This window comes from Elgaria multicarinata, chromosome 10 (genome assembly GCF_023053635.1).
Source record: "Elgaria multicarinata webbii isolate HBS135686 ecotype San Diego chromosome 10, rElgMul1.1.pri, whole genome shotgun sequence".
Classification (NCBI taxonomy): Eukaryota; Metazoa; Chordata; class Lepidosauria; order Squamata; family Anguidae; genus Elgaria; species Elgaria multicarinata.
The window spans coordinates 57,855,352-57,878,874 of NC_086180.1; positions in this window are offsets into that span (position 1 = coordinate 57,855,352).

Sequence of the window (23,523 nt, forward strand, 5' to 3'; positions counted from 1 at the left end):
AAACCGGCAGTATATAAGACCCAGTTTGCATGTCACGGTAGCAAATAATAGGTCAATTAACCCACGATTTGCCAAAGACATGCAGAACGTGCAAGCCATTTCTGATTCAAAAAACAACTTTCAAATGCCCCGTTTGTAGGTTGACATATGAACCTGGACACTCTGACTTCTTTATGGGTTCAACAACCCAGAGTTAACCTAAAAACAAATCATAGGTTAACTCTGGGTTGTCTAACCCATAAGGAAACCAGAGTGTCTTGGTTTGCACATCATGCAACAACTTACAAATGGGGTATTCATAGGTTGCCCCCGTCATTACTATAGAGTAGCGCAGGATACCTGATCCAATCTTAAAGCCCCTGTAACTACATGCTAGGGTCCTGATCCAGTTCAGGCTCCCTGCACCTACTCTAGAGTAAAAATAAAAATGACATAGCTACCAGAAACAGATTTACATGTTTGTTTTGACCTTGTGTCTCCACTTGCGTGGGAGAAAGTGCATAATAAGAACAGGGGAATCATTAGGATCAGCCAGATGGAAAGTCCTGGGGGCTGGATTGTATTTGCCCTGTCCCTTCTGTAGATGCTGGAAGATCTGGATAACATCAGAATCATGGAATAGTAGAGTTGTAAGGGGCCTATAAGGCCATCGAGTCCAACCCCTGCTCAGTGCAGGAATCCACCCATCTTCCTCTAGTTAAATTCTTTGATTAGATCATAAAAAGAACCCTGCTGTTTCAGATCAAAGGTCCATTTAGTCTAGTATCCTGTTATCCATAATGGTCAATCAGATGCCCCCAGGAAGCCCCCAAACAGATTGTGAAGGCAGTTGCCCCCTATCACTCTTGACTTCCTTTGCAACTGGTATTCAGAGTCATGCTGAATACCAGTTGCCAGTGTGGTGTAGTGTCTAGAGTATTGGACTGGGAGTTGGGAGATCTGAGTTCCAGTCCCCACTCGGCCATGGAAACCCACTGGGTGACTTTGGGCCAGTCACAGACTCTCAGCCCAATGCACCTCACAGGGTTGTTGTTGTGAGGATAAAGTGGAGAGGATGAGGATTACGTACACTGCCTTGGGTTTCTTGCAGGAAAAAAGGTAGGATATAAATGCAATAATAAATAAATAAAAATACTGCCTCTGAACATGGTGGGTCTATTTTGCTAGAGTCACTAGGAACTGTTGATATGATAGGCCTGTACTCCATGATTTTGTCCAATCCCCTTTTAAGGGTGGTAAGACCTAATGGCCATCATCACATCTTAATAAAGTGGTGGAGCATTGTGTGAAGTGGTGGTGGGGAGTTCTCTCTCTTCATTTACTCCATACCACACACAATTTTATAGATGTCTATTATATGCTTCCTTACTCATCTTTCTAGGCTCCAAAGCTCCAAATGTGTTGGCCCATTCTTGTCCGGAAGATAGTCCAGAAACCCCTTCACAATTTTCATTGCTATTTCCTGGAGTTGTTCTAGGTCTAGGTTATTTCTTTGGTGATGGGGTGACCAGAATTTTAAACATTATTCCAAGTCGATAATTATAGGTGTATAAAGGCATTCTGAAATGCATTTTATTTTTTATTTCTTTCCTAATTATTCCTAGCACAGAAATTTGTTTTAGTCACTGCTGCCACATATTTTTAACATGTTCTTTGACCTAATCACCATGACTTCAAGCTCTCTTTCTTGATTAGTCTCAGTTCAGACTCTATCAATGATGCCATGAACTTAATATCTTTTTAATATATTTACGTCTTAAAAGCAGACCTTTCCATTTACATACATTTGCCACTATGTTGTGTGATTATCCATTTAGGAGAGATCTTTTTGGAACCCTTCATAGTTCACCTGGGATTTCACCATCCTGAATAAGTTGGTGTTATCTACAAACATTGCCACTGATACATCATCATTTATGAACCAGTCCCAATAAAGTTCATGGGTGATTCTGTTTACTTCCCACCACTCTCAGAATTGTGAGATTATTTATTTATTTATTTATTTATTTATTTATTTATTTATTTATTTCTATAAAGCCCCATAGATGAAGCAATCTGGGCAGTTCACAAAAATTAAAACATTAAGGTACAGCATAAAACATTACAAAATATAAAAGCTTAAAACTACAATATAAAAGTACACCCACAACCGTCCCCAGATGTAAAATAGCAGAGCTAAAAGACTAGAATGCTAAAATGCTGGGAAAATATAAAGGTCTTTACCTGGCACCAAAAGGAATACAATGTAGGCACCAGGCAAACCTCTCTAAGGAGCTCATTACACAGCCGGGGTGACACAGCAGAAAGGACCCACTTTCTGGTAGCTAACTTCATTCCTTTCTTCTGCTTCCTGTTTCTAACCATTTGTTTGTTTGTTTGTTTGTTTAAAACAGTTATATCCCACTCTTCAACTTTGGAACTGGTTGGCTCCAGAAGGTGGTGCTTGGGGAACATTGCTCAGCTCCGTGGATTCTCCAGTATGGGGTTCCGCAGGGATCAGTCTTGTCCCCCATGCTGTTTAACATTTACATTAAACCGATGAGTGCAGTCATCCGGAGTTTTGGAGTGTGTTGTCATCAGTACGCTGATGACCCACAGCTCTATTTCTCCTTTTCATCTGCAACAGGTGAGGCTGTGGATGTGCTGAACCGGTGCCTGTCTGCGACAATGGACAGGATGAGGGCTAATAAACGAGATGCTATTATTGGGTGGTTCTTCTGCCCAGATAGTGGGTGTTCCACCTGTTCTGGATGGGGTTGCACTCCCTCTGAAGGAGCAGGTCCATAGCTTGGCAGTTCTCTTAGAAACATCTCTGTCCCTTGAGGCTCAGGTGGCCTCGGTGGCACGGAGTGCCTTCTACCAGCTTCGGTTGGTGGCCCAGCTACACGCCTATCTGGACAGGGATAACCTGGCTTTAGTTGTCTATGCTCTGGTAACCTCCAAGTTAGATTACTGCAATGCGCTCTACATGGGGCTGCCTTTGAAGACAGCTTGGAAGCTGCAGCTTGTGCAAAATGCAGTGGCCAGATTGATAACTGGAACCAGAAGGTTCAAACATATAAGACTGATTCTGACCCACTTGCATTGGGCCCGATAAGAGCCTGATTCAAGGTGCTGAGACCACAATACCTGATGGAACGCCTCTCCCGACATGAACCTACCCATACACTATGCTCAACATCTAAGGTCCTCCTCTGGGTGCCTACTCTGAGGGAAGCTCAGAGGATGGCAACAAGGGAGAGGGCCTTTTCAATGGTGGCCCCCCATTGTTAACTTTTCGGTGCCAGGTCAAGACTTTTCTCTTCTCCCAGGCATTTAACAGCATATGCTGAGCTTCTTAACTGATCCCAGTGTCATGTCTAACCTTACTGCCCCTGTTTTGGGAGAAGGTGTTTCAGGTAATCAATCAGATTCAGAAATAGAAGAGGCAGCACCAGACACCAGCCAGCCTGTACCAGTGGGGGAGGAAGCGCTCGGGCGATGCCCCAGCTGGGAGTCAGCCGTCTCCAGAGCTTATCTCCTCAAGGCCAAATTCTACAACCTCAGTGGGAAGTGAGCTTTCTTCCGGGGGAGAGTGTCCCAACAAGCTAGCTGATGCTAGGGTCCGCCAGAAGCTAAAACACACAGAGCAGACGGAAGGCGTGAGAAGGTTGGTCCAACTAAGATTGCTGCCTCCGCACCAGGCTCTCTGAAGTTACAGGTGTTTGGGAAGGGGCTTCCTATTCTTTCTTGAGTGGACAATTGTCTTGCTTAGTTTGCATAGTTTTGCCTAGTTTCCAAGAGATTAGGCTCCATTCAGGTAGAAGAGATGTTTGTTGCTTAATAAAAGCTTTGTGGATTACTTAGCAAGTCTTGTCATTTGCCTCCCATCAAAAGCAGGAGTTTTCTGAGAAACACGTTTTAATCTTTGTAAATCACCCAGAGAGCTTCTGCTATGGAGTGGTATATAAATGTAATAAATAAATAAATAAATAAATAAATAAATAAATAACTTACTTTCAAGGCAATTCACAATAATATTAAAATAGTGTCAAATCAACAACACAAAATTACATTAAAAACATCAACAAAATGAATAAAATAAAAATAACAGTAAAAACAGTAAATTTGTCAATCACAATAAAAGCAACTCAGAGAATATGCTGAAAGGCATGGGCAAATTTTATCAAAACATTTATAAAGGTGTTTCCTGGGGCTAAAAAGACATAATATTTAGAGATAAAGACATCTTCCCAATGTAGTTTTCTTGTTAGAGCTTGGGGTGCTGAGAAGACCTTCAAAAGACTAAAGTTTCAAAGACTAAACAAAAGGACTACAGCTGAAAGAACAGCGTGATAGCTCTCTGTTTACCATCAGTAGCAGTTGTCAACAACACCTGAGGGTTGATGGTATCAAGGAGTAGCTGGTAGGTCCAAAGTAATCACACCCAACTTATCTCTTCCCAGAGATCACAAGTCAAAATAAAGACTGTGGAACATTACTTAAAAAGCATACTCTGACGTAATGAGAGTCAGTGACTCTAGCATCCCAATTTGCATGGTGCCGAATGTCTTTCGGAGTTGATTTTGTAAAACAAATTCTAGGTATTGCTACACTGGCTAAAATGTCTTGTTGTGTTTTTATATTATTCAGAATGCAAGAAAAGTGGAAGATCTCCTTCTGGTGACAGATCTTCATTCAAAATTATGCTATGTATCTATGGTTGCTGATGCTTGTTGTTAAAGCACCATTATTGTATATCAAGGCTGGGCAGACTTCAGTTTTGCAGGATTTACCTTGGGGGGTTTCTTACTAGAACCCAAAGATCCACCAATCGGAGCCAGTTACTAAAGACATTTATTATTATTATTATTATTATTATTATTATTATTATTATTATTATTATTATTATTATTATCCCACCTTTCCCCAGTACTGGGACTCAAGGTGGTTTACAAGATTAAAACATGTACAATTAAAACATATAAATATAAATTTACAAAAGTTGAAATAGAATTAAACCTGCAGTAAAATTAAAAACGTATTAAAAAACTTTAAAACAGTAAAAACAGAATCCAATACATTAACACAGGTCCAGAATAGTTCCAAAAGCCTGCTGAAACAAAAAAAGTTTTTGCCTGCCTCTAAAAGTGTAGCACAGCCTAGCCTCCCTGGAAAGGGAGTTCCAGAGCCACCAAGAAGGCCCTCTCCCATCAGGCGTGTCTGGGATGTTGGTGGGACTGAGAGAAAGGACTCCCCAGAAGATCTCAGAGCACGGGCAGGCTCATATGGTAGAATAGGTCTTTCAGATAACCTGGACCAGAGCCGCAGAGGGCTTTATAGATGATAACCAGCACTTTGAATTGTGCCCAGAAATAGAACGGAAGCCAGTGAAGCTGTTTTAACAGGGGAGTTGTATGCTCCCTGTAACCAGGCCCGGTCAACAATCTGGCTGCAGTTCTTTGAACCAGCTGAAGTTTCCGAACATTCTTCAAAGGCAGCTCCATGTAGAGTGTGTTACAGTAATCCAAACGGGGTGTAACTAAGGCACTGTGGCCAAGTCAGACATCACAAGGAATAGGTGCAGTTAGTGCACTAGCTTTAACTCTGCAAATGCACTCCTGGCCACCGCCAAAACCTGGGCATCCAGTCTCAGGGATGAATCCAGGAGTACACCCAAGCTGTGAACTTGTGTCTTCAAGGGGAGTATAACCCCATCCAGCACAAGCTGAATCCGTATTCCCTGATCTGCCTTTTGACTCACCAGGAGCACCTCTGTCTTGTCTGGATTTGTTTGCCCTCATCCAGTCCATTACTGCCGACACTGAAACAGCTTCCTTGGAATTGGGTGGAAAGGAGTAGTAGAGTTGGGTGTTATCAATGTATATACACTCAGAATTAAAGTATTTTGAGCCCAGGAATTTGTTTTGAATAACAGAATTGAATGGAGCTCATAGTCCTTCCAAACACAAATCCATTCCTGGTTATCTCACACTGTCTCAATTTCAGCATTATAATTTAAGATGAGGGGTAGTCATTTTGTTTCTGTAATTAAACAATTTAGACTCAGGCCTCATCTACACCATGCAGGATATTGCACTATGAAAGCGGTATATAAAAGGCAGGAGCCACACCAAGCAGGATATGGAAGTGGTATACGGTATATGTCAATGGGCCCCAACAGTTGTCAGTGCACTTCAATACCGCTATAAAGCAATAGTGTGGCTCCTGCCTTTTATATACCGCTTTCATAGTGCAATATTCTGCTTGGTGTAGATGAGGCCTCAGAAATCCTTGCTGATCCATTTCAGATTATCCAGTGATCTACCAGTAGATCACAATCTGCCCTCTTCCCACCCTATTGTACATGGGGAAGGGGGAGGGAAGGAAGGAAAGAAGGGCTATTTCAGATCTAATGATTAGCAGTGGGTAGCACTAAAGCTCTAAATGGCTTAGGACCTTGGGGCAACAGGTTGGCTCTGCATCATGGCGCCAGATTGGCACTGCATCACTCAGAAACCCTGCACTTTCCCTCCCCCAGGGTGGCGTTGGGAAATCCCAATGCCGAGGAGGGAGCTCATGGTTTCTGGGTGGCCATCCGGGGACTGGAGCCACCTCTGCCATCTTCCTGGTGGAAGGTGACCAATCACAGATCTCATTCTACCAGGCACTTGCTCTGTGACTCCAGAGCAAGGCTTTAGGGCTGTCTTGACATCGTATTGCACATCCTAGCCTCGCTCCAGAGAAAAAAGTCAGGGTAAGTTCCCAATTTTTTTTCTCCACAGCTTCACTGGAATGCCCTGGCAGTGCCCGATTGCAGCTGTGACATATAATCGACACCGTGTCACCATGCACCCACCCCAGGGCTTTTCGAGCATTTAGACAGCCCCCTGGTTACCTGATTGGGTGCCTTCTCTCTTACGCACTTGAATGAATATTAAGATCAAGTGGAGATGCCCTTTTGATGGTACTGCATTTGCCAGGGTTTCTATATCAGAGACCCAAAAGAGGAGGTTCTCGATACAGGCACCCTGAGGCTGGAAGTCTTACAAGCTTTCAGCATCACCTAAAGATCTATTTGTTTATCCAGGCTTTGAATTCAATTTCCTATCTTTTCTTTTACTACATTGTGTAATCTTTAATTTACCTATTACTATTCTCCCCTCTTTGTTTTTGATTATATATATATATATATATATATATATATATATATATATATACTAAAATAACAATACTATATATATAGTAGTATTTTAATATGTTTTATTTCTTGTATCCTGCTTCATGATTATTTTATAATGAAAAGTGGATAAGACATTTCTGAAAGAAGGAAGGAAGGAAAGAAAGAAAGATCAGAGGATGATGTGGGACAGGAGAGACAGCAGTATGAGGAAGTAGTAGGTGCTAGCATCAATAAAAATGTCCTGTTTTCCCCCCTTCATCATATATCCCACCGTTACTAGTTACATCACTGGACAGAGTAGCTGAGCCTTTCAACAAACTCCTAGAATGTGTCTTCATAACATCTAAAGATTGTTGATATGCCTTTCTGTGTGCTGTTTTTAAATTCCAATGGAGAATATGGTATATATGAAATACGCAAGCTGAACATTTAATAATACTGAAGTCAGGAAATTAAAAAAAGTAATGGTTTCCACTACCAATCCCAGCTTCGGTGCCTAATATGCGAGCACACCTGATCTTTACAAGCACATAAAATATGAAAATAGACTTCACAGTTGCTGAAGGAAGTGTACTTCTAAATTTCCTGAGGGTTGTGCATTTATAGTCTCAGCCATCATTTTGCAGTAATCTGATTTTTCAGAACATACCTTATAATTTTGCATTGCATTCCTGTGCCAGAACCACACAAAATGTTACTTTACTTTACTTAAAGCAGGAAAACCTCCACTGTTGTCTGGTTTGATTGGACAGAGGAATTAGAGACACACTTTTTTTTTGGGGGGGGGAGTGTTTTTAAGCTGATAGATCTCTATTTTTGCTGGAAATAGTCCAAAATGCTGTGAGACATTGGTGACATGCTACCTAATTATGTATTCTAAACCATGAATTTTTTAGCTTAAACAACAAATTATTATAGCTAATTAGCTATACCCAATACCATTAAATAAGTGAACCATTTTGATATAAGTGATAAGCAACTATTTGAATTGATTACTAAGGCATCCTATAACATTCTAGCGTCTTTTGTTTCAAAATTGTAGACATCATTCAATTTCAAGATGTGATGAATGCACTCTGTGCATGATTACTGTCCAAAGGGCTTCTGGTATAACTGCTCTTTCTCCCCAGTGGCTCAGTAGCAGAGCACCTGCCTTGCAAGCAGAAGGTCCCAGATTCAATTCCTGGCTTCTCCAGGTAGGGCTGGAAAAAAACTCCTGCCTTAAAGCCTGGAGAACAGCTGCCAGTCAGTGTTGGGCTAGATGGACCAAGGGTCTGACTCAGTATAAGGCAGCTGCCTATGTTCCTAAGGTGATGCCATTCTGTACAAAGTTCATCCTGTATCTGGAAGAATGGTGTTATATCTCATGGTACATGATATTTTGCTTCTGGCCAAGCCTGTAATATTATGTGTAACAGCAGAAGTCTTTGATACCTCTAAAGTTCCAACTGGCTGGTAGCATCTTTAAACTGTGCAATATTCCTCAATGCCTTCCACTATTGCTTGGTTCCACATGAAAAATCTATATATTTCCACTGTTACATTCTTTCTGGGGTTGAAGGTGCATCAAAACAACCTATTATTGTTTGCACATATTGTCTCACTTATTTTTCTCCCCTTTTCTCTAACTGGCTGAAATATAGAAACAAGATTTATTTTCACAGGCTCTACTTTATCTGCCATTGCAATGTCCACAAAGAGATTAAACTTCTTCTACCAGGTTTTCCATGCCGAGGCTAAGTCCTGAGATGGCAGGTTCAATGTGCCTGGTGGTTTCAAGTCTCCATTTTCAGCTTTCTATCTTGTTTTTTGGTTTTTTTTTGGGGGGGGGGGAGGAGTCAACTCACAATTTGTTATTTTTTTCTCTTTTTGATTAGATGTGAGCAAAGGGTATAATGTATCCTAAGTTATTTGTATATGAAAGATATCCACAAATTTATTATGGAATACTGAGCTAGAGATGGCGACCAATCTCAGATTGCCTTCTACCAGGCACTGCCCGGCCATGCCTCCACTGCGATCCCGGAGTGAGGCTTTGGGGCTGTCTTGATGTCACCTTGATTGTCCTTGCCTCACTCTGGAGAAAAAAGTTGGAGTTAGTTCCCGACTAGTCTGCAGCGTCAGTAGAAAGCCCCGGGGTGAGGGTGCGAATGCAGTTCTGTGCTTAAAGAAAGCATGAAACAGAGCATCAAATAATTCCCACATTATAGATTGGTCTCAGCCAGCTTGGAAGCAAAACTCATTAAAACCCACCTAAGCATTTATTTGAAGTGGCTGGTGGGGGGGCGGGGGCGGATATAAACATTCCCATCATAAAGATGTTCTTGCAAACAAGTATTTTCTCCATCTATTTGTATGATTAACAAGAGAAATCTCTAGTTATCCTAGAATGAGCCTTTTGCCAACTGCAACATCCATATTAAGACCTTTATTAGGCCAACTTAAATGTCACAAAAATGTATATGTTTTTGAGATCTCATAAAGTGGGGTGGGGAGCTTGGACATGTTTTGTGGCCGTTGAGTTGACCTTTGCTTTTTGTTTGCATTATGTCAATGTTTGGCAATTCAACCTGTTCAACCAAAAGGCCCACTACAGATCCATTCTGAAAATATAGTTGACCAAACTAGTTCAATTATTTAAATATGTGCACCAAAGTCCTAAATACATGCTACATTCAGAAGCATCAAAATACTGCTCCATTAAGCCATGCTACAAAGGCTGAACAATAACAGGTTATCCCGGGAAATAAGTACAAGCTGGCCAGCTCAGAGATTCTGGGGAGCTGTGGCAATGACACTGTTGGCAGAAGTCTAATTTGGGCAATGGATGGGATTCCCTCCATATTCCACAGTGGCTTTCCAGTAAAGCCAGTTGTTAACCAAGGTCGTAGCTAGACCTAAGGTTTATCCCAGGATTGTCTTGGGGACAAACCTGTTCATCGAAGTGCCACACAGGGCATCCAGCGCTCAAGCAGGGACGAACCCGGGATGATCCTGGGATAAACCTTAGGTCTAGCTACAGCCCAAGACTCTGTAAGAAACAAACAAACAGCAAAGCAAAGAGCCCTATTATACTCTCTTGAATTAACAGGTTTGGACTAGGGGGTATGTGCTTCTGGGCATCTTTCCATTAAGGGGAAATTGCTTTGCGTACTTGGGTGTTTGAGCTTCCTCCTTTTTGGAGCGATTGTTATGGGCTGCATTACATGGAGAGGGGCAACCACATGCTTTGAATTCAATACTTCCCCTCAAATCATTTCAATTTAGACAGCACCATCTAGTGGCGGAAGATTTTTTTCTTTTTTTTTACGATGCTACCACTTTAAAAGTGGTTTTTCTCATGGCGGAATTTACAACAGCTGCTGCAGGAGAAGTCATGTAATCAATCTGCAAACTTCCATGAATGGCCAGTCACAAGTGTGCTATAATTGCTTGTTTAGAGAAGCCCTCTTTTTATACTATAGAATCTATAGCATAGAGCCCCATTTACTTTAATGTGTTATTCTAATCAAATGGTTTGTGACTGCCAGTTGTGGTCACTCAAGATTTGTTCTAGTATTTCACTAATGGAAAAAAAAATTCTACATACCCTAACTGCTAATTAAATCAGCCAAAGGTGACTGGCCAACTCAATTGAAAGGGTGATAACTGCTTCACTGAGAGGGGTATTGAACTAAAGACTTTGAGGGGAAGTGTGGTAAAGCCTTCATGAAAGTAGCCCTCTCTAAATTCCACCATGCTGGATAACTAACTGGACAGTTTCAAATCTCCCATTTTGGGGAAAGGTGCCTGAGCTTGTGATGGTGACTCCAAGTATTTGTGCACGTTACTTATTATCTAGAGTCCATTTCTGACCTAGTTTTCAGACCTGGTTTGAGGACTGAGGACACTATGAAGGTTGGTCTATGCTCTAGATAGGGAGAGTGCATCTCTTCTGCTTCTGCTAGTAGTTTTCAGTTCACTTGACAATGATATTCATCTGGCTGGGATAGGGCTTGTAGGCACTTTTGTATAGTTTCTTTCTGGGCTCAGTCCAAGGTTCTGGTCATAACAGTTTGGGCCCAGGATATTAGAAGGACCATCTCCTCCCATTTCTCATTAGCACAGGCCCTATTCTGGTTGACTTGTGGGCTAACTAAGCCATTATTTTCTGGGCATGAGTGGGAGTGAGTGAACTTGCTGCCCGGGCACGCTCCTAACTTCCGCTTTTGTAGCTTGTTAATGTGATATCCAAACCCAGACACTCTGGCTTGTTTAATGGTTAACAACCCAGAGTGAACCCAAGAACAAATCGTAGGCATAGTTGGTGGAGAAACAGGAAAGGGCCTTTCCTGGTGTAGTAGCTAAGGTGTTGGAGTGGGAGTCGGGAGATCTGGGTTCTAGTCCCCACTCAGCCATGGAAACCCACTGGATGACTTTGGGCCAGTCACAGACTCTCAGCCCAACCTACCTCACAGGCTTGTTGTTGTGAAGATAACATGGAGGGGAGGAGGATTATATATGCTGCCTTGGGTTCCTTGGAGGAAAAAAGGTGGGATATAAATGTAATGCAGTCGTGTGAAAAAGAAAGTACACCCTCTTGGAATTGTATGATTTTACATATCAGGACATAATAACAATCATCTTGTTCCTTAGCAGGTCTAAAAATTAGGTAAATACAACCTCAGATGAAGAACAACACATGACATATTACACCGTGTCATGATTTATTTAACAGAAATAAAGCCAAAATGGAGACGCCATGTGTGAAAAAGTAAGTACACCTTATGATTCAATATCTTGTAGAACCACCTTTAGCAGCAATAACTTGAAGTAATCGTTTTCTGTATGACTTTATCAGTCTCTCACATCGTTGTGGAGGAATTTTGGCCCACTCTTCTTTACAACGTTGCTTCAGTTCATTGAGGTTTGAGGGCATTTGTTTATGCACAGCTCTCTTAAGGTCCCGCCACAGCATTTCAATCGGGTTGAGGTCTGGACTTTGACTGGGCCATTGCAACACCTTGATTCTTTTCTTTTTCAGCCATTCTGTTGTAGATTTGCTGGTGTGCTTGGGCTCATTGTCCTGTTGCATGACCCAATTTCATCCAAGCTTTAGCTGTTGGACAGATGGCCTCACATTTGACTCTAGAATACTTTGGTATACAGAGGAGTTCATGGTCGACTCAATGACTGCAAGGTTCCCAGGTCCTGTGGCTGCAAAACAAGCCCAAATCATCATCCCTCCACCACCGTGCTTGACAGTTGATATGAGGTGTTTGTGCTGATATGCTGTGTTTGGTTTTCGCCAAGCGTGGCGCTGTGCATTATGGCCAAACTTCTCCACTTTGGTCTCGTTTGTCCAAAGGACATTGTTCCAGAAGTCTTGTGGTTTGTTCAGATGCAATTTTGCAAACCTAAGCCGTGCTGCCACGTTCTCTTAGAGAAGAGGCTTTCTCCTGGCAACCCTTCCAAACAAACCATACTTGTTCAGTCTTTTTTCTAATTGTACTGTCATGAACTTTAACATTTAACATGCTCGCTGAGGCCTGTAGAGTCTGAGATGTAACTCTTGGGTTTTTTGCAATTTCTCTGAGCATTGCACGGTCTGACCTTGGGGTGATTTTGCTGGGACATCCTCTCCTGGGAAGATTGGCAACAGTCTTGAATGTTTTCCACTTCTGAATCATCTTTCTCACTGTAGAATAATGGACTTTAAATTGTTTGGAAATGGCCTTATAACCCTTCCCAGATTGATGGGCAGCAGCAATTGCTTCTCTAAGATCATTGCTGATGTCTTTCCTCCTTGGCATTGTGTTAACACACACCCGGATGCACCGGACCAGCAAACTGAAAAAACTTCGGCTTTTATAGAGGTGGTCATACTTGCTGATGATCAATTAATCACAGGTATTTGATTAGCAGCACCTGTCTGCTACTTAGCATCTTAATTCCTATGGAAGCAGTTCTCCATTTTGGCTTTATTTCTGTTAAATAAATCATGACACGGTGTAATATGTCATGTGTTGTTGTTCATCTGAGGTTGTATTTACCCAATTTTTAGACCTGCTAAGGAACAGATGATTGTTATTATGTCCTGATATGTAAAATCATACAATTCCAAGAGGGTGTACTTTCTTTTTCACACGACTGTAAATAAATAAAATAATAAAATAAACTTCCTTTGTTGTGATATCCCCATCCCTCATAATGCTTAGACATCAGGTGAAAAGTTGACTTGTTGGCTGACTGGTTCTTGATTCTGTTTATTTCCTGCTTGTCTGTTCTTATGTTTTTAATCTGCTGTGCTCTGTGTTCTTTTAATGTTTGGATGTTGTTTTACATTATTATTATTATTATTATTATTATTATTATTATTATTATTATTATTATTATTCACTTTGAGTATCTCAGAGATGAAAAGGTGGTGAATACATGTTTTAAATATGTCTATAAGCAAGCAAACAAGTGAGTAAGTAAATACATAGATATTGAGATTTTAAAAATCTCAAGAAGAATATCCACAGGAGGAGGGACTCCATTTGAAAAGATTGAGCATCAAGCTCAGCCCAGCACAGGCCTGAAGCTGCACCTAAGCAAGCTTGACTTGTTTGTGTGTGTGTTTTTCCTTCTGGTTATGTTTACTCTATTTTGATGTTTTCCCTGTACACATTGTCTTTAGGAATGGAAAAAAACCTAAGGAAAGAGATCTTACAGCCTGATATATAGGTCTATTTCAGGTTATGCTTTCCACATGAATGAGCCGCTTAGCCTACACATCTCACTGGAGAGGTTTATGCCCAGTCTACACTGCTTTAAAGCAAGGCCCCCACAACCCACAGCTTGACCCACCAAGCTGACTGTGTTCCACCAGACAAATATTGTGACCTATAAGGTAGAAACATCTCTCTCTTTCCACTGTTCCAGCCAGGCAGCAATTCACCACAGGAAGTTTATTGACCTTCTGGTGGGCCACCACCATACATGGCTGGCAAGCTGACTTGCATTTGGTTTGGTTGGTCACAACTTGTGCAGACCTTCTCTAAAAGGAGCAAACATTCAAAGTACTGCAGGGCAGTGTTTCCTGCCCACCAGGACCAGCTCTACCAGTAGTCAGGCAGTTGAGTTTAAGTGTCATGAAAGGGCAACAAATAGTTTATTATTTAATTTATGGTTGTTGCATTTTTACTGCCAGGGAAGGGAAGAAGTGCTTGTGGGATTTTCTGTGTTGGGTGCCAAAATAACTTGACCAGCCTTGTATACTATGCACTTTAACTTTGCTGGGATAACGGGATGTTAATACCATTTCCTTCTTTGCCTCAGGCAGCAAAATGTCTTGGGTTGGCCCTACAACTCACAATGCTTTATGTTGCTATATTTTTTTGTAAAAGGACAAATCATGCAATATAGTTATTTATATATTTATTAATTTGTTTATCCTAGCTGTCTGCCAAAAAATGTTACTCAAGGCATGAAATGGGTAGCTTATATTTTTGTGCAACAAATGCAGTTATCTGTGAGAAGGAGATACCTGTGCAAAGTAGTGATTAGAGTGCTGGACTGGGACTACAGAGATCCAGATTCTAGTCCCCACTCAGCCATGAAGCTCACTGGATGACCTTGGGCCAGTCGTTGACTAACCTACTTCACAGGGCTGTTGTGAGAATAAAAATAGAGGACCATGTAAGCCACCTTGGGTTGCTTGCAAGAGGTAAAAAGGTGGGATTTAAATGTAATGTTAAATAAATAAATGAGGATTCTGTTTTCTCCTATGGGGAAAATGAAAACACTGAACTTGGGGACACCAACATGGTGGGAGTAAAACCTGCCCTCCGTGCTTGATACTGCTTGACTTTGTCTCTCTGCTGAGAGGAATCACTCAGGGAAAGGAAAGACCCAGCTGGCACAGCTGTCTCTGAAGGAGGAGGAGGAGATCCTATGCAAAGGCCAGCCTCTGTAATGAGGAGGTGGAGAAACGGCCTGGGCAGACAGCAACCAATAGGAGGATGCCTTCCGCCCAGGAAAGCTCTTGGCATGGCTTCAGAGTGAAGGTAGACCAGCGGAAGAGCCGGGCTGGCCTTGTTCTGGCTGGAAAAGTCAGGGTAAATCCCTGACTTTTCAGCTGGGGATCTTTGCCTCTTTGCCTTGGGGTGGCTCTGAATCAACGGCTGCATCATATAACTGATACAATGCTGATTTGGAGCCACCCCAGGGCAAAGACAACATCAAGACAACCCCTCTGTTTCCCTCTCCCTCTCTGTATGTGTGTGTGTGTGCATGCACAATGCTATCACTCTCTCTGCCACCCTATCTTTGTGTGCTGCATGAAATTAGGCTGAGGGCCACATATGGCCCCTGGGCCAAAGGATCCTCACCCCTGCTTTAGGGAAATGCAGCCCCATCCAGAAGAAATTGAACATGACTTCTCAAAATAAACAAAGCACCCACCTGTTAGGCCTAAACTTCAGTTTATTGGTTACTATCCAGTCCATTACAGATCCCAGATTCTGATTCAACACTACCATCACCACATGTGAAACACAGGATTAGAGCTAGGTGTCATCAACATACTGATGACACACCCCATTCCAAATCTAGACCGCAATTCAGTCACAAACCAATAAAGTAGAATAAATCATTAAAATAAATGGGGTGCATACCTCCAGTCCAAACCTATTTGTTCATGAGAGTATAATAGGGCTCTCTGATTTCCTTCATATATTTCTTGTTTGTTGCCTATTCAGTTGTGAGGAGGCCAAAATGGCCTTCTACTAATAGTGTCATTGCCACAGACAAAGGCCAGATCTACACCTTGTGTCAAATCATTATGAATGTGGAATAAAAAGCAGGAAATAACACTATGAAAGTGGTATATGGAATATAGAACATCTTCAGGTTAGCGTTTTATCACACGCCCATGACTGGCCACTCATGGATCTTTGCAGGTCATTTTGACAACACAGCGATCCTCCTACATGGAAAATCTGTTCTTCTCGGCTCTGACGATAATTGGCGCCATTTCCTGCTTTGCACAGAAGAAGCTGCACTATAAAAACTCCCCCTGAATAGAGGAAGCTGCTTGTCCCTATTGTGGAAGAGAAGCAGGAGGCAAAGCAATGGTAGGGAAATGCGATTCCGCCCCCCCACACACACATCTGAAAACGCTTGTGGATTGTCCCCCAACAGTTATCAGTGCACTTCAATACTGCTATAAAGCAGTAGTGTAGATCCAGCCACAGTCTCCCAGTTTTTCTGGGCTGGTTAGCTGGTACTTGTTCCCTGAGACCTCCAGTAATGATTTGTAACATGACGAGACTGACCGCTATCTCCCTAAAACTAAGCAAAAGTCTGGCACATCCTCAACTGACTTTGAAAAACATTAAACGATCCTTGTGGGGAAACCACAGGTACACGCCACCCCTTCTCTCTCTCTCTCTCTCTCTGACACCATCTCCTCTCTTTCCATTGTCCCTGCCCAGCAGACAGTCAAGGAAGGTGGGGATTGGTCTCACCAGAGGTCTGAACTGACCATTTGGCAGAAAGCTTCTAAAATTAGGCTGAGAACTGCAGGTTGCCCATCCCAGCCTCAGTTTACATGGGGCATCAGTTTGATTTGATGGTGTTAAACCTACCTGTCTCCTCGCACTGTGAGGGTATCCTAGAATGTGTTCACTACTCCATTATAGCCACAGAAGAAGATCCGCAATCCTCCTTACTTCTTTTCTCATTGAAAAACTTGTAATACATCTCTGGGGAACCTTACTCCAGAATTCCTAGAAACACAATTTGAAAACCCTGTCATAAGCAATTAAACTTGCAATCTTATACAATCCTATCCCATTGAACTCACATAAGGAGACAGATTGTAAATCGTCTTACAAACTAGGGAAGCACATCAAAGGCCCAAATGTATAGCTTTTTAAAAAAACAAAAACAAAAGCAGCAACAACAAAGAAGTTTAACCTTGCTATTGTTACTATTTCCCTAACCTGATGCCCTTCCAGATATTTTGGATTACAACTCCAATCACCTCCATTATGGCCAATCATCATGAATGATGTGAGTTATAATCCAACACATCTGGAAGGCACTACTTTGGTCAATGAATCACTACAAATAGTCTTAAGATATAATGGGGTGGTGGGTATTTTGGATTTTGTTTTGCAATTTCACCTTGAAATTCCCATGATATGAGGTAGGATCTGATGGTGCCCTACTGCTGGTGGTCAATGTTGCTTGGTGCATGTGTGGCTGGCTCTGCTGCCAGTGGCACATGAGCTGCCCATACCACTGCCAGCAACAATGTAGTGCTTCCAGGGGAAAGCCCCCAAGCAACTAGAAACCATTTTCTGGAAGGCCCAACCTGCCCCTTTCAGAAATTTTAATTTCAGGTTGTTTGGGGGGGGGGGCTTGCCCCCAGAAGCACTATGTCATGACTGGTGCTGGTAGGGGCCACATGAAACTGGTAGTGCTGGCACCATTGGATTGTAGCCCAAGTCTTTAACCCTTGATGTAACTCTTTCCAACTTCTTGGTGAACCGACTTTGCCTAATGAAATAGTGCCTCTGCTGAGAGCACTTCAGACCTTCCAAAGATGTGGCAAGAGAAGTAAGCTACGACTTCTTCTCATCAGGTTTATGCACTCGAAGAGTAATGCTCATTCTTACTTGCTTGCTTTCTCTTTGGAAATGATCAAAGCAGCTTTAAGAACCAGGAAAACACAAACAGCATAAATATGGACCTCCATCCATGCCAAATTGGCATGTGGTGCAGTGGTCGTAAGAATGTTTAACCATGGTCTAGATTCATAACTTGACTCCAGGCTGGCCGTACCATTAGGCAGAGTGAGGTGGCTGCTTCAGGCAATGGATGCTGGGGGTGCAATGGGGGTGCATGTGACAGTGAGGTATTGGATAGAGCTGACCTGAGGTCTTCAAGTGTGGTGGAGGACATTGTCCATCACCAGTATGTAGATGGTCAGTTCAACTATCAGTTCAGTCTGCATTTGTATGTGGAATGGGAGCAGGGTGCCGTCTTGTCTTTTGCCACAGGCAGCAAAATACCTTGAGCTTGCCCTGTGACTCACATTGGCTTTCCTAAGATTTGCATTTGTCTGAGGGGGACGCCTCACTCTACCTAATGGTAGGGCCTGCAAGCAGGCAGGGTAGGCCCTACCATTAAGTAGAGTGAGGCATCCCTCTCAGACATCAGATTTTTGATGTCATGGAAAGACAACAAATGATTAGCTATTAATTTATTATTGTTTTATTTTTTGCTGCTAAGGAGGGAGAGAGATGCTTGTGGGATTTTTTTGCTTCAGATGTCAAAATAGTTGGCCTACACCTTAACTGGAGTGTGTGTCTTTCCTGCTCTGCCTCAGGCAGCAAAATATCTTGGGCCAGCCATGAAAGCAGCAAGCTGTAGCACTAAGTGTGAAGTTACCTGCCCCCTCCTCCACACCACCACCACCACACGCAGCCACTTCTCCATGACGTGCCAAACTCTGCATGCATGAACTCAGTTTACATTGCCAACTTACTCATTTGATGGTCTTACGAATGATCTACTCTCCAGCAAAAATGCTATCATAGAAATTGTAAATAATGGCCACAATCCAGCCAAACATATGCATTCTATAGGCCTGTTGGTTTCAGTGCGGTAGCTCGGTAAACGGATAGTTAGCTCTGCTATTGCAATCGATGGGACTCCAGCTTTTGTTGGATCATGCCCAGAACCTCTAATTTTCCAGTAGGCGCACGCATAGACCCACATGACTTACAGCTGAGCAGCTTATAAAAAAATGGAGAAACCCTGAGTAACAGCGATAGTAAATGTTTTCTTGATAGAGTTTTGATGGAAGTAACGGTGGTGGCTTTCATTGTAGGAAGAGGCACTTTTGCGTGATGTCTTCCCCATCCCATTAAAACAAAAACAAAACCTTCTTAATTAAAATCTCTCCCTCTCTCGAGTCTCTCGAAACTTGGCAGAGAGAGGGTTGATTTCCCTGTATTCTTTTTTTTTAATGTGCTCCTATAAAAGGGAAATTATTTCTCTAAACCGTGTATTAAAACGTTCCAAAAAGAGGGAGAGAAAACGACCACATCTGATAGGCTCCCGTCTCGCCGCTGCCACCTCCCCCCCGAAGCCCCTGGAGTTTGAAGCACGAATCTTTTCTGTCGGAGCCAGCGGGTTGCTGGCGAGGGGGAGGCGTGGCCGCAGGAGGGGGAGGCAGCGCGAGTCGGACTCCCCGCGCGGAGTTCGGGGTTGTGCGCGTGTGTGTTTGTATGCGCGCGCGTCTCTCTCTCTCTCTCTCTAGCTCTCTTTATGCGCGCTGGGGGACACTTCGCCTGAAAGGTCAGTGTGGAGGGACGCTCCGCGCGGAGGATCGGACGCCGGGCGGCGGCACCATGAAAGGCTGCTGGGCGTTGGGGCTGCTCGCTCTGCTGACGCTTCTGTGCAAACCAACAGGTGGGGACCGAGCGGCTCGGATTTTCCTTCGCGGTCTGGCCGGAGTGGGAACCCAGCGCGGCGCTACCTGTGCGAATGTGCCCGGGCGATTCCGCTCGGCGGCCGGGCAAGGGGAGAGGGGGCGCGTCCTTGCGTTTCGCGCCTCTCACTGGAGATCGGGGCCGGGGGTTGCGGAATCGAGGATCGGCGAGCGTAAAATAGACTCCCTCAAATAGACTCCCTCCGCGCACCTGAGCTTAGGCAGAGAGTGGAGGCGAGGGAGGGGGAAAGGGGGTCTGGAAGAGAAGCGTTTGCTTTGCAACCGACTTTTTTTGGGGGGGGGGCTGCTGAGGATTTCAGTGGAGTTGCCGCAAGTGGCAATGGAAGCAGTTTGGCACCTTTCCTCAGAGGCAGGGCGATTCGGGTTTCGGGTGGCTTGATTTCACTGCACCCCTCCATTGAGGAGGATTTCACTTCTGGCTGGGAGTAAAGTTCTCAAGTAAATCTTCCTCCCGAACCTTTATGCCAGTTGCGGGATGCGCCCTCTTTTACGCCCCGCTCCACAATTCCCGTTAAGCGGCAGCAAGAAGGGCGGTGGGAAGCGCTTTTGTCCCCCCGACCCCTCGAGGCGTACCTTTAAAGATATCTCCCATTGATTTCGAGGGAGCTTTTCCAAGAAATGTGTTTTAGTAGGAATCAAAGGACCGATCCATTGAATCGCATCGGGAGGCTGCGCCCCAATGTTCTTGAAACAAGGAGGTCTTGAGCAAGAAACGTTCCAATTCTGAATACCTTGAAGCGAACATCTGTCTGTTAAAATTAGCAGGACTATGCAGCCCGATCATGTGCATATTTCCTACGCAGAAGTAACAAAGCAAACCTATGCCTCTCTACTCAGAATGAAGTCCCATTGAGTTCAGTGGAATTTACTCCCAAGTAAGTTGCAGTGAACTTGAATAAGATGCATAGTAAAAGTGTTTAATAGTGAAATCCCATTCATGCCCATTGAAATGTAAGTCCCATTCAGTTGAATGGGTCTTAATCCCAGATGATTATGTACATAGGCTGCAATCCTATGCCACCATTGAATTTAACGAGATTTCTGTGTGGATTTGCGCTGCATGCTCAGAATCAAATGGTGTCATCAAATGAAATCAGGGTACGAGCTCTCAAATTAAACTGATTTGGCAAAACTAGTTGAAGAAAACTCAGACACCATCTTCCCAGCATTGGTTTTCAAGTTTATTTAGATATTAAATGAATTATATTGTTTTCATTAAAAAAAACCTTAATGTAGAAATCCTTTGCTTTGAAAAGTCGACTTGAGGAGAGAGAGAAAAGACAAGGTGTAATTAATGCAAGTTGCTTCACCAATTTTTGTATATATTTATTTATTGGGGGGGGGTAATGTTAGGTTTGTAGAGTAACTCCTCCCACCAACACTACCTGTAGTGGATTCCCTTAACAGTTTGTATGTTGATTCATACAATCACTCAGTGTGTGATTGAACCTTGCTCATGCTAACTCCCAGCCCATGCACAGCCGGTCATGTGCATCCACTGTCACAAGCAAGATCAAGCTTTTGGCATGCCGTTGCAAGCGCTGTTTTTTGAGCACCTGCCAACACACGCTGAAAGCGGAACCTGCGTCTAGCAGTGAATGTACACAAGTGAGCTGGCATGCAAGAGTTTGAAGTGGCTATGTTGCCACCTGTTCTGGTAGATCATCTCTTTCTCCCTCACCATAAGATGTGCATCTTTCTAGTCTCCTGACAGTGAAATCCACATAATATATGGGAAAGTTCTGGAATGGCTACTGATTAAGGAGCAAGCCTACATTTTTTAGACTGCGATCTGTGTGGGCTTTTCTTCTGTAAGCACATGTCTCTGGACCCACCCAGAGTATCATAATTTTATTCATGCTGCACTGAAATTTCTGTGGCAATGTGTCATAGAACTAATCTCCACATGGATCTTGCTACACCTGAAATCTGAATGGAATCAGTGGGATGTTAAGATATTGGGATGGCTTGGGACCTTAACAAAGAAATACATTTAGGGTCCTGATATTAGTGAGCAATAAAAAGTGTGCTCAAATTTCTGAAAAATATATTGTAGGAACACAGTATTGTTCCTAAATATATTTTAGGAACACAGTATTTGACCCAGGATTATTGATGCTAACCCTGTTTGGACTTAATGGTGGCATCTCATGGCAGTTTGTGGATTATTTAATTAATGGCGGCGTCTGATGGTAATTCCAGTTTCCAGGAACAACCTAGGAATGCCACATTGGTAGGTTGTTTTTGTGACGTCCAAACAGAAGCACTTGGGGTTGTACGTGGGTTAAACAACCATGTTAACCCAAGAACAAACAATTAACCCAAGAATTGCCACTGGATGCCGCCATCCAAACAGGGCTACTGAGTAGCAGCACCAGCACCCAGGGGTTTAGGTAGACATTTTTCTACCTCTACTTGGATATGCCAAGAATTGAGCCGGGACCTTCTGTGTACAAAACATGGGCTCTCCCACTAAGCTACAACTGTGAACCGCCCAGAGAGCTTCGGCTATTGGGCGGTATAAAAATGTAATAAATAAATAAATAAATAATAAATAAACTCTACATTTTTGTATAGAGTGGTGGCAGATAGGAAGTTTGAACAAGTTTAACAAGGATCTAAATATCTATTTTCTCTGGATAAAAGAACAGATGTACAGTAGAAGAGTTAGTAAATACACAACAATTATTACAGAGGAGTAATTTGTTGACTGGTCTAAAATCAGTCTGCTTTGGCTGGGGCTTGGCACTTCCAACATGTTGGTTATGGTACTCTAATGTGGGTTTTAAAGTACCTTAACATGTGGTAACACCTTTTTATATGTCTTATGGAGATGTTCAGGCTGTGTTCTATGTAAGTGCAATATCAGAATTTGCCACTGAGAGGAGACTTTAGCAACCATACAGTTATTATTGCTTCTGAACACTTCCAAAACTGTCTATGCTAATATGACCCCTTAAACCTTTTTATTATTATTAGGTTTTGCATATGGGTTTAGAATATCTGTCTGTCAGAGGGAGGGAGTATAAATCTCTCTGTGCAGTGCTGTTTTTGAGGCTAACTTATCTCCAGATCAGTACAACATGTCTTTGTGGTTCAAGAGATCGTTGAAAAAGTGTAGCAGCAATGAAAATACACACAAGATTGAGGCTGCCTAGCACTTCCCAACAGAGATGAAACCAGAACTGTGTGTTTGTTCCTTCTTAGTGTATATGGGATTTGTTCATTCTATATAGAGAAGTTAATGGTTATGTGGTATAACGCAGCACCTCTATTTCAGTCTTTCCTTGATGTCTTATTAAGGAACCCCACAATGTAATTTTGTCCACCTGTAACTTTTGGTCTCAGTTGTGGGTTCTGTGCTGATCTTGTCACGAATCCATCTCCTCTCAGTTCCTTGTGCCTCATTGTGCTTTAATCCCCACTACTGGCAGCTTGGTGATATACCTATATTAAGCCATCTTGGGAAATACTGATTTACATCTGAACTCTAAAAGCATTAACTTGGAGGTATGTGAGCCACTATGTATGGCTCTTTTTGTGTCCACAAATCCACATATGGGTTGAAAATAAACACAAACTGCTCCATTGAGTGGCAGACATGATTACGAGTTGCAGCTTTTGGCAGGAAAATAGACCTGCCCAATCTTTAACAGACTGTCACTCACCTGTACTTTGCTAGCCAAATCCCATAAACGCATGTCTCATTATCTACTTTGGAATTGGTTCTGAGCACAAACAGCAGTTTATGAAGCCGTTCTAAAGCATGGCTAGAATCTCAGGCTAACAGCTTGATCCTGAAAGCAAATATGCAGAGCTCTGGTTATATAGATAGGTGCACCCCAGCACAACATTGTGGTTCATGGTGTTGCAC